We start from the raw sequence: 12247 nt of genomic DNA, 5'->3' as shown, positions 1-12247 counted from the left end.
TGGAAGAGCGATTGAAAATCGACACGGCTGAAATGTCGCCATCAGCTGAAGTTCACTAGTCATATATAGTATTTTGGTTTTTTTTAAAAGCCAAGGTCTTCCTACCCAGACATAAAGGATGTATGCTATAGTTGGGCCAAAGTATTAGCATATTTGGTTTGCAATGTTTTCTAATTTTAGGTAATTTGCTTGCTCTTCTATTCTCTTATTCGACCACCACTGATGATCCTACGTAGGGAAACGGGCGTCTTTTGATTTATATGTATTTTATCATTCAACTTTGAATCTTAGATTAATTGTTTGTGATCATTAAGTTTTCACCAAATGTTTTTTAATAAAAGAAAGATGGACATTTTGGTTTAATCATATATGTATAAACATATTTGTAACATTTCATTTAATGTAAATTTTATATTTCTACATTTCAATGACTAGTATCTCATTATGTTTTACTATACTGTGCATACTATCAACTACACACGTTTTTGCTGTCGTTTTTGTCAGACAATTTGGTTAAACTGTTTGCATTAACGACTTATTTTATGTTATTTAGGTTTTTTTAGTGAACTGTTCTGTAAGTTAGCCATGTATATTTACGCCAGCGTGGCTGCTGGCTCCAATCTATTTTTACATTTAATAATTAGGCTGTTCATAAATATAACGGAACTATAAACATATATTTTTTTAAGAATAAATGTAAATTTTTGGAATATGACACATGTTTGTCATTCATTCCCTTGGATGACACTGCTTAACGTTTGCATTTGTCAGGTTTCATTGAACTCACGCTCCTTTTAATATACCTTTGAGTTCTGTATTACTAATTAATTATTATAATAATAATTCTTATTTAACATTATAATTTTTGTCTAATTTTTGCCAGCTTTTTCGTGAAACATTTTATAGTAGTATATAAAATCTATGTTAATCTTACCTTGCATTGACGTATAAGTTGTTTTATAAACTTGACAACATATTAATATTAAAAGAAAAATATACCATTTGACATCCTTTATAATGTACCTTATACATTCGTTTAAGCTTTTGATTCGTAAAACTGGCACTTAAAGAAACTGTAGAACTTTAAATACTGAATAAATCGAAGGGTTATGAATTATTTATATTTAGTCATATTATTATGTACTTTTGATATATCTGAACTATTTCATCAAGTGAATATAAATAAGGGTGTATACTTTGATGAAACTTGGAGCCTATTTCTTCTTACAAATTTTGAATAGATAAGTGTTGTATTTCTCTTTAATAATTTAAATTGATAAGTGTTGATATTAAGACCGAGCTTCAGTATCATTTTGAATGTTAAAATTACTCATGACAAACATTAAAAGAACTGTTGCATGTAGCCCCTAATTAAATTTTTTTTTTCATATTAATTGCAAATACAATCTGGTTTGTTAAAAGGTAAATATCTATGATACGAACATTTTCTCAATGAAACGCTTTTAAAATACTAACTAGTCAGAAACAAAAAATTGTGTTGTTTCATTCATAAGATATGAAAAAAATTTGTTTCATATAATTATATTAGTATGTGTTTTCTGCGAAAAGATTGAAAACAATCTTAAATTACACATGTCCTCTGCTATTTGGCCCTTTAGAATGACAGCAACCATCTTAATCTATAATTGGCTTTCTTAAAGCAATAAAATGCCATTACTAATGAAATGTAAAAATGAAAATCATCAAAACCATCAAAATCCAATTTGACATCCGTTTTGTCAGCAGAAACTGTACGTTTAAAGTGTTACTTCCTGTACCAAATTAATAATCGTATTCAAAACTTAAACACAGACATTTGTTGAACGGTTCTTAAGTTGTTGCACAAAAAAACGTCGAGCCATCCGCCTGCCGTACTATCACCAAAAATAGTTGAATTTTCTCTCAACAGATACCGAATAGCAACTGACGAGTGAAACATTCCAATTTTAATCATCTACTATGCTATAAACCTACAGTGTAGATGAAACTGATAAATAGATACATTAGTCGATTAACACAATGGTTGAGAGATCCTAAGTGTTGGACTAGATACAGACGGAATTGCTACCATGTCACATTAACTTGGAATCATGATCATGCTTAAATAAGGATGAAAAAACATTTACTACACAACTGCACATCTGACATCGTATTTCTAAACTTAAGCAGTATAGTTTTGCTATTTACATTTGTAGTCTATATAGCTTAAAAAACTGTTCATACTCATTATCATTCTGGTATAAAAAAAAAATATATTCTTAATACATGTAGCAAATCGATTATAGAATATAATTCCTGATAATTATGATATAACATTTACATAAATCTTCAGCTTAAGAATGTTCGCTACTCTGTTTGTATATAATTAGCTTTTTAATAGACTTTAACAAATTGATAGTATATAAATGAAGGAATTTAAAAAGTGAAACGTTCGTGTCGTCGTTTTGTAGATATTTTCAATTGACAATTTGGAGGTAAATGTTTCTTCATACATTTAACATTGGTTCCTTTTAAAAACTGTTTATTGAACAATTATGAAAAGAATAAAGAAGCGTTAGCGGGCAAAAGTTCCACGTCATGGATACAACTATAGAATCACAAAAATCTCACAGAAAGTCAAACACAAGAATAGTGAACATTTTCTTTTGATAAAACGAACTCACATCAACAAAAACAATACAAACCGGGACGACTGAGTAAGGAGTCAGTTCATATTGCACTTTTAACATGCTTATCATAAACGAAAAACCTAATCTAGGGAAACTTAAGTCACAAATCGTATGCCAAGAGATAAAAAATTGATAAAGGATAGGTACATTAAACATGGATATAATTGGTACAGATATTATGCAAAGGTCAATCATATTATGATTAATTCGTACATCTTCAACGACATAACTAAAGCTTTCCATTACGAATAGCATTTTAGGAACTGCCTTTCTTCTAAAGACGAAAAGAGATAACAATAATTAAAATTCTTGATATATTTTTGAAAGTAAGACTGAAAATGTGTATTAGTTTTATGAACACTGTACATATCAAAATCAGATTTTGATGTCAATGTACTAACATTTTTTCCAAACGAATATCTGATTTATTTACAAAATGAAATGAAATCGTTCGTAACCAGAAAATAACAAAACATGAAACGCCAAACCGTTTTATTCAATTAATAATTTTCTTTTATAGATATGTTTTTCATCTTAATTTAACGGTATAACAAAAGCGAAACCTTTACGACATTCATTATACGTTCAACCAAAAGCATGATTGACGCAATTTAATTTTCAAGGCTGACTTTGTTATTAACAAATTTGATAGGAAATGACAGGGCTGACAAACACTAGGTCAAATAAATAAAGTCCAAGTAACGACATTAAAAATAAATGTGCATTTGCTATTTGATCTTTTCTGCCAGGCGAAAAAATAGTTCCTGTTATCAAAAAGTATGCAGTCTCTTTTAAGCAATAAAAAATTGTCAACAAGCATTCAATACTTGTAATGATTGTTTTGTCTTGATTTGTTTATTCGGAGCATACTCAAATTCCATCTCAAGATTAGTTCTTCAAAAGACGCTTTATATTATTGAATGATTTACAACCCATTTGATCGAGGAAAATATATAACATTAATGTAGAAACATCACTAGTATTTATACAGTTGCAGAATTATGTCTCTTAGTTTGACTGGATTGTCTTTGCTTAAACATAGAATGCCAACAAAGGAAATAATGGTTGATAATGAAAATTTATATTATATATGAGCAGCCATTACTTTTTTAAATAATAGTCCATCTGTGGCATTAGTAATCATTCAGGTTCGAAGCTTTTACGTAGCTCCAAAGATAGGACTCACAATACAAGGAGTGTTGACAGGTAACTAATTAAATCAATTATTCGGTTCTCACTATTAGCCGATTTCTATGAATATCACAATACCAAAATATCACAGTGACTTTACCAAATACAAAATTTTCCGTTATTTTCAGCTTTATATATATTAGTCATTTGAATTTTTTTCCATCATATGAAACTTAACATATATCCACAAGTTAAAAATTTCACAATGCCATACATATCTAACAGCAAATTCGACAAGATTAATCAACCAGTTGTAGTTTAACTGACCAACAGTTTTTCTACCTTTGGGCGATGGGGGCATATTTCTGTCTAGATTCCTTTGATGACAAGGCGCCAAAAACTGTCTTAAATTCCTACAACGAAATTGGTTCGTTCTCTATATTGATCTCCTATGAATAGGAACCGATTTTACTAAAATCTACTAAAAATTGTTATCTTTGTTTTTCTCCCTCAAATTAAGTTAACTATTTGTGACAAGGATCTTTTTATTAATTACTTTTGATCGTTATCCTTTTTACATTTTTTGTTACTCTCTTATCCATTATGGTGACTTTTCAACTGACGGCTGTGTATTTCGTATTCAGCTTTCATTACAGCCTCTGAACCTTTAATATTAGTATCTGAAGGATTCTCATGTTTTACATCTGTTCATGAGTTTGTCTTTTGTTCCCAGTCATCAACCTTTGATTTATATTCACACACGTCATTTATCGAGAAGCTTCGTTCAAAGAATAGAGCATTTTATCGAAAGCTATTTATACTGTTTGTTTTCAAGGTGTCCTTGAAGAAAAGCATCTTCATCTACAGTTTGATTAGAACCATCTGCCAATTCTGAGTACCTACTTATGGCTAATTCCTAGACTTAGACCCAATGTTCTTGAGTGCATGGTATACAGATTACATAAAGAGTAAACAAGGACTGTTAATTAATTCAAAAAATGTTATAATTTTCCTCGATCAGCTGCTTGCACAAATTCCACAAAACCATCATTCACAAAGACTTTAACAATACAGCAGATATATGATATGTACTTGAAATAATTGCTTTAATCATCAACACAATAACTTTAACGCTTTGAACCTTCTTTATTTTAAATACCAGTACTTTCATTGTTGAAATACTACTCAAGTATCAGTTATTCCCAATAAGACAGATTTTATCAGTGAGTAAAAATGTAAACTATATTGAATTTGATGTTATCGAATAAGCCTTGTAAAACGACCATCACTATAAAATATTATATTTTAATAATATGTCATAGAACTAGTTATGATACATGACATATATCTAAATGTTTTTCATATAGAAAGATAAATGAATGAAAATAATCCTTTCTAATTTCTAAAATTGATATGTATTTCGTTTTTAAGAAACTTATTAATGGAAATTAGGTAAATCACGTCAACATATAAAAATAAACAAAATAAACAAAATACAATCGCAAAGTACTGAAATATGTGCTTTCTTATTGCCAATAGCAGATTCAAACATAAACACTAGATACTACATGTACCAAACAGCAGTGATTCAAACCTTGTCCTATCTTTTTAGAATTGTAAATTGATATCGACTATTTTGCACTTGGTAAACAATCTTCATTAACATTTAACATGTTCAATACGTTGAATTTCATTAAAATGTTATGAGATTAAATTAAAAAGACCTATGTATGGTATTTCACATTATACAGCAGTAAAGACACGAAACATACATAGTACACGCAACATTAAGTCAACTTAGCAAATGATTATCTTTTTTAGTTTTAGATCATATTGAAAATATCCCATGAAACATAATGAACATGTAATCTAGCCCTAACTCTTCTCTACACGAGTCACTAATTGAATAACTCTTAGATCTAAAAGTGACAAAACTGTTATATCGGAATCCTAACTGATATTAAAGAATTACGACGTAAAGATAAGAAGATTAAACAAGTCATCTGAACCTTTGCAAATAAACAAAGAACTAATTTTTATCAACATCTCCTCAAAATATACACTTCAATAAATTGAGAGTTATTCGATTGTAGATATTTCAACATGAAATTGCATTTTTCATTTCAAGTTCATTTTAATTGAATCGTTATATACCATTATAATTAGTAACAGCAATAGATTACTACTATTTTCTTTCGTTTAGATTCTAACTGAAGAAGAACAGAAAATCCTACTGTAAAATTAAAAAGGAGGCGTTGAAACAACTCAGTCGAAAAAAAACACAATTTCAAATAATATTCCTAATATTTTAATTACTCTTTCTCATCGTAAAAGAAGAAAAGAAGACACCTGTTTTTTTTTATAAAATGAAGAAAGATCATCATATTTGACATTTATAATGGTATAAAAAAAAAAAATTAAAAAATTTCCCGCAAAAAAATCATCTTTTAATCAACCAAAAAATCGTTAACTTTTTTTTCAGACGTTTTTATTTTCCTGCCTTTGCCCAGAAATCTACGTTCATCTTCCGGACTCGTTTGTCATGAGACTTCGATTACAATATATTTATCAGTCTATCAAAATAAAAAAGGAACACAATACCAATTTCATTTTCAATAATTCTTTGATAGCGTTTCTTTGTTTACATTGAATATGACGTCATAACTAACATAACGTCACAACTAAAATCACTAACAACAGAACGGAAATCGGAAATGTCATGATATTTCCGTTTCTTTTTTTTTTTTTTTTTTTTTTTTTTTTTACAGATTTTGAAGTTAGAATTTGTTTAAATAAGAAATGTAATTCATACAGACGTCGTCCTTCTTTACATGTAATTCCAGTCTCATATCATTCTAATTGAAAAAAGTGAATCATGATAAAAATAAAGCCTATTTACTTTTTTAAATATTAATTCATACACCGCATTAGCTACTCATATGCATTTGAGTTGCCAGTGCTTAGTGTTGAATGACATCTAAGATATAAAAGTATAAATAACAAATATGATAACACACTCTCATTCGATGTCATTTCCAAAAAAACACTACAAAATGTAGAAAAATGACAATTGTTGAATTGAAAAAACAAGTATACCCTTTGGGCTTTATTTGCTTTATCAATATTCCTAAAAAAATCACAATGAATTTTTATTTCAAGATTGTTATCAGTACAACTAGCTTAAATATTGATAAACAGTTTTTTTACTTCTTGAATAATTAATAATTCGTGATCTTCTGACTGAATGTGGTGATTTACACAAAGTTACATGTATCAATACTTTATTGCAATGTAACTCTTTCATTAATTATTGCCAATATCCAAGCGCCAGATCCCATGATGAAGAACACGACGATGAATACTGTTTATTTGATGTATTGGCATTTTCCCAAGTAACTAATGAATTATTGTCTTAAATAGGTCAGCTTCAAACCCTTGCCTTTGCAATTTTAACAGACGTTATAGTTAAGCTTTGCAATTATGCAGTCAAATGCACTTTATGAGAGTAAAGTTACTTCAAAGAGAATAAATCTCATTATCCGATCTAGTGAAACCTTCCTTAAACGTAATACACATAGTTTATTAGATTTTATGCTGCTACCCGTTCCATGTATGCAATCATAATTAATCAGGTATTTCATTTATAATGGGAGTCAACTATTTTTTATTCTAATTCTCTTTTATCATTTTTAAATTTTTTTAATATTTCAAACATATGCGCTGCAAATTACACAATTATGACACAAATCGTTTAATAATACAGTGACAAGAGTAACAAAATGACTTTGCCAAAAATGTCGACATATATATATTTAGATGTAGGAATCATAAAACAGTTTCATATTGACATGTATCTTTCCCTAATGACTGTTATACATACATTATAACTTCTATGATTTTAATCGTTTCTGTATAATAAGTGAACAACACAGCTAGTAAGGTAAAGTTATTAAAGAGGGAAAATGATTTAATATGGAGGATAAGAAACAAACAAGAAGACCTATTTAATGCATTTTCCTTTTTTATCATCTCTCCCCCATGAAGTAAAGAAGGTACAGATGGGCTATTGCAAAATTTATTAGAAAGATATAAAAGCGCGATTTATTCATTTATATATCTGTTTTTTAAACTTCTTTTTTTTCTATTTACATGTACTTTTGCTGTTTGGAAAAAAGATCGTTTTGTGATTTACAGATTCTTATGATAAGAAATCCTGCAGAAGTAACACGTTTCGTTTGCTATATCAAAACAAGACTTTATATTTATATTTTTCATTTCAACGAAGAATGGTTACGTGATTCGTTGTAAAAATAAAATGTTATTTTTATGTTCTGTATTTTATATATATATATACTCTTTATGGCATTACAATCGACATCTCAATGATATTGACCAATGAGGTAATTTGTCCCAAAGGAATATTCATGAATGATCAAACTAATTATCATTAATATAAATGTTAAATGTTAAAGTAATTAAACACCAATAACCCTTAACGTGACATGGGTATACGGATCAAGGTTTTTTAATATAAACATATTATATGATTATTACAGGGTTATTAACACAATCTCAAAAGAGTTGGTTTAAATCATGTTTATTTTGATGACTGTTATTTAGAAAAATGGGATTGGAATGTTGTCCGTTTATAAATTTTGAAATTATTAAGAAACTAAGGTTTCAACTCCCTCAGGCAAAGTTGACTTTAGATGAACTGTGTTATCAATTCTAGGTATTTTTGTCATATAGCTCTTCAACGGTTTCTGTTCTTATACATCCTCGGATTTCAAATGTTTGGCTTTGAGCATTCATGATTAAGGTTAATCCAGAAAACCGCTTAGGACGCATGAAATAATTAAACGTGTTGTTTTCAATTTTTTTTTCACGTCACTGTTATTATGCGATATATGTATTGTATAAATACAATGTCAGGATAAATATTGTCACATGCAGATGGTTTGGAATTGATTCAAAAGATTGTTTGTACTGTGCGTTAGCGTACACAGGTTCCAAATACTTACATTGAAATTTCTTTTTTTTTTACAGTTTTGGTTTGCAGAATACCTATCGGATTGTAGTCTCATCTATACTGTTCCCCCTTCAGTTTACTTTTTGGGTTGTTCTACTTTTATTCAATGTTCATTATAAGGTCAATAACTTGGTGTCTTCTTATAAAATGGATATCTGAAGTTGTGTAAGACTCAGAATAAATAAATTGTTACATGATGACTTAAACTAGAAGAAAAAAAAATCGAAAAACCACAATTTTGTCTCTCCTTAATCTACAGATGTGAAAAATAAAAACACATTCAGTACAAAACGTACTAAATACACGTACTATGAAATATTTCTTCGGAACAAGTTTAATACAATACTATTTTTAAGATGTAAATGATTAAACAAATGATTAAATAATGCTTGTTTTTCCGAAGTGCATAAATTACTTTATCAAATATATATAGAGCAGACCAAAAAGGATTCGGAAACTAGAATATCTTAAACTTGAGAAAAGTTTTGCGTCGTTATTCACCGATATGACTGCCCGTGAATCAGGATGGTACTCCAAACGGCGAAGTTCACACTAAAGTGAGATGGTCCGTGCTAGAGTGCCTTCGTTAACAAGATTTTCTGCGTTGTTGACATTCTGGAGTTAGAACCACTTGGATGCGGAAGTATAGTAGTAAGCGTTCTAGCTACGCATTCGGCTTTCTGTGTTTTTCTGGACATAATAAGTATACTGGGCTCTAGTGGGGATTTATGGTACTATTTTAATTTTCAGGCATGGAGTTGGGATGTAAACGTCGGGTCCAGCGTGTGAGTGTTTACAAAGAATTAAGTAGAGTTCCTTCATTTTATCAAATATAAATTGTTCTCGTCTTCAAACTGTGGCAATGACTCACTACGGCGTGCAGTGTTTCTGAAGATTAATACTGTAAGCATAGAACAATAAAACTTAGAGAGCATTGTGAATAATTCATTTCATGATTAAAGTGTCCACAAAAATCATTTGTGTAACCTACTTGAAGAAAAGTAAAATTTAACATTTTTCTATTTTTTGGGGGGTCGTACAAATATTTGCAGCATATTTCCCAATATGATTTTACCAATCCGCTTACAAGGTTCACATTTCGACTGTGTTGATTTGAGTGATTAAATGTCAGCTAATGGTATACATAGATTAGTCCATCTTATATTCATTGCATCAAACCATCTTTGTCCATTAAATAATAAAGGTTGGTGAAGTGTAACTATTACATTTTGCTGATGTAAACAGTGTTATTATCTTAGGATATTAAATTGATGCATTTATGATAGATTTTTGTGTAACAACAAAATAAATTTTTATAAATGCTTTCTAATGGGTTCCGTTTAAAATGATAATTGTATAACAATGTAACCCAGGAAACCCATTTCCAATATCATAGAAATGTATGACTTGTTACACCACAAATTACGAACGAAAAGCCACATACGACATACTGAATGAAGGCGGGGTTCAACATGTTTGCTGGCGCTACCCCGTTTAATATTGGACAGAGGTGTAACAGCACCACAAAAGTATAAAGTAAAAAAAAAATAGTTAAAGAGGGCTCAACTCATCATAACATGATCTTTTGTAATGCAAAAGATTGATGTAATAATAGAATGATATAAAGCACTTATCGTTCATTGCATAATTTATATTGCTTTTGTTTTTAATTGTTTTGTACATACATCGAGACGTTATTTTTCTCATTTGAATTGTTTTATGTTTGCCATATTGGGTCTTTTCTTTTTTTTTGTGCACTTTTGAATTGGCGCATTGTTTAAGGCTGTATGGTGACATACAATTAATAACTTTTATGTTCTTTCGTTGCTAGCGAGTTGTCCTTTTTGGCAATCTGTTATATTTTCCCGTATCTTAATTATTATTAGTTGGTTTCATTTTTCTATAAGATAGCAATATTTGTATTAATGAAGTTGCATTGATCAATCATGTCAATATTGGCAAGCAACTTTTTTACATAAATAAGGCCGTAAGTTTTTTCGTTTGAATTGTTTTACTTTGTCATGTCGGGGCCTTTCATAGCTGACTATGCAGTATTGGCTTTGCTCATTGTTGAAGACCGTACGGTGACCTATAGTTGTTACTTTCTGTGTCATTTTGGTCTCTTGTGGAGAGTTGTCTCATTGGCAATCATACCACATCGTTTTTTTTTATATTTATAACTTATCTATGAATTATTTGAAAGGACATCATGTAAATAAGGGATTATATAGTTTGATGTGTCGGTGTCTAAACTCACCAGCAATTTTTGTATGGTCTAAGATTTCTAGATACCAGAAAAGCTCGAGTTCAACCGATTAATCAAATTTGGTAAAATATGTTGCAAGGCGCATATGATTGTTTTATTAAAAAGTGTCGAGAAATTAAGGAATATCCGAGGAACAAAAATGTGCGATATATGTTGTATTGTTTTGGTTGTAATAGCGCACATGATTGTTTACTGTTAGCTGTTCATTCTTTAACCCTTTGAAAGAAGACAATTTATTTATGCCCTAATGACCCTGAATTTATATTTCTGTATAACATAAATATATAACAGCATAGTGAAGCCAAACATAAACTCTTTCTATAATGAAAAGACAAAATGTACAATTAATTAAAGAATCGTCTATACAACATCGAACTTACCTTTCTCTAGATCGTTGATGAAATGGATAAATAGTAATGAACTTTAATCCAATCCTAAATATGGATTCCCTAGTTAGTAAGGACATGTTTTGATAATATAAGTAATTACATGGTCTCATGACAGAGTATTGATAAAGATTATAATCTAATGATTTTGATATATTGCTTTTCAACAAGAGTTAATGGTGTATGAAATATTAACACTATTTTACACATATGAATTACAAACATTTGAGATGTAGTCTAAACTAACAAAAAGTATTTAATGTTTTCTTTCAAAAAGCTTTTTATATTATTACAATATCATCCGTTTATCGCGTCAATAATCTTTTAAGAATAGTTTAAATAAATATCATAACTATATCTTATCTTCCTTGTATGTTTTTTTATACAAAACATTTTCATATAGAATAAACAATATGATATGATCAAAGTAATGATAAACAATAACTACAGTGTGGAAGCCGTAGATTGGTTTCAATGTCCAAGGTGTATTCTCTTATATTACCTTGGCCGTAATTGGACATTTTTTAAGTTGTGGGTTTCAGTTTAAACATATTTTATTTGTTAAAGTACAAATTGGATAAGACACAAGTCAAACAGACTTATGAAGTCTTCTCCATTTAACATTTATAGCAATATGATACAAAAATATATGTATGAGCATGCATGTATAGAATGGTATATCTATTTAGTAAATATATATATAAATATGGATCAAAAGACGGAAAATTGAAGAAAAAGAAAACAATAATAATACAGAAAAAAAATC

The 12247-nt window shown here is 29.3% G+C and overlaps 1 protein-coding gene across 3 annotated transcripts in view; it reads right to left on the bottom strand.

Moving 5' to 3' along the window:
- LOC139485114 (glycine receptor subunit alpha-2-like) overlaps window positions 1-11735 on the bottom strand; it is a 43565-nt gene extending 31830 nt beyond the window's left edge. Inside the window, exon 1 of one of the 3 annotated variants that reach the window (XM_071269247.1) lies at window positions 11476-11735. The gene's annotated coding sequence lies outside the window, so the exon portion shown is untranslated. Of the gene's footprint in view, window positions 1-934; window positions 1093-11475 lie in introns of those variants that run through there. The other 2 variants (XM_071269246.1, XM_071269251.1) reach the window with 2 other exon arrangements.
- Window positions 11736-12247: the final 512 nt, after the last annotated feature.

The sequence above is a fragment of the Mytilus edulis genome, chromosome 8, assembly GCF_963676685.1.
Source record: "Mytilus edulis chromosome 8, xbMytEdul2.2, whole genome shotgun sequence".
Classification (NCBI taxonomy): Eukaryota; Metazoa; Mollusca; class Bivalvia; order Mytilida; family Mytilidae; genus Mytilus; species Mytilus edulis.
The sequence above is the reverse complement of the archived record's forward strand: the minus strand, read 5'-3'. Positions and strand labels throughout refer to the sequence as shown.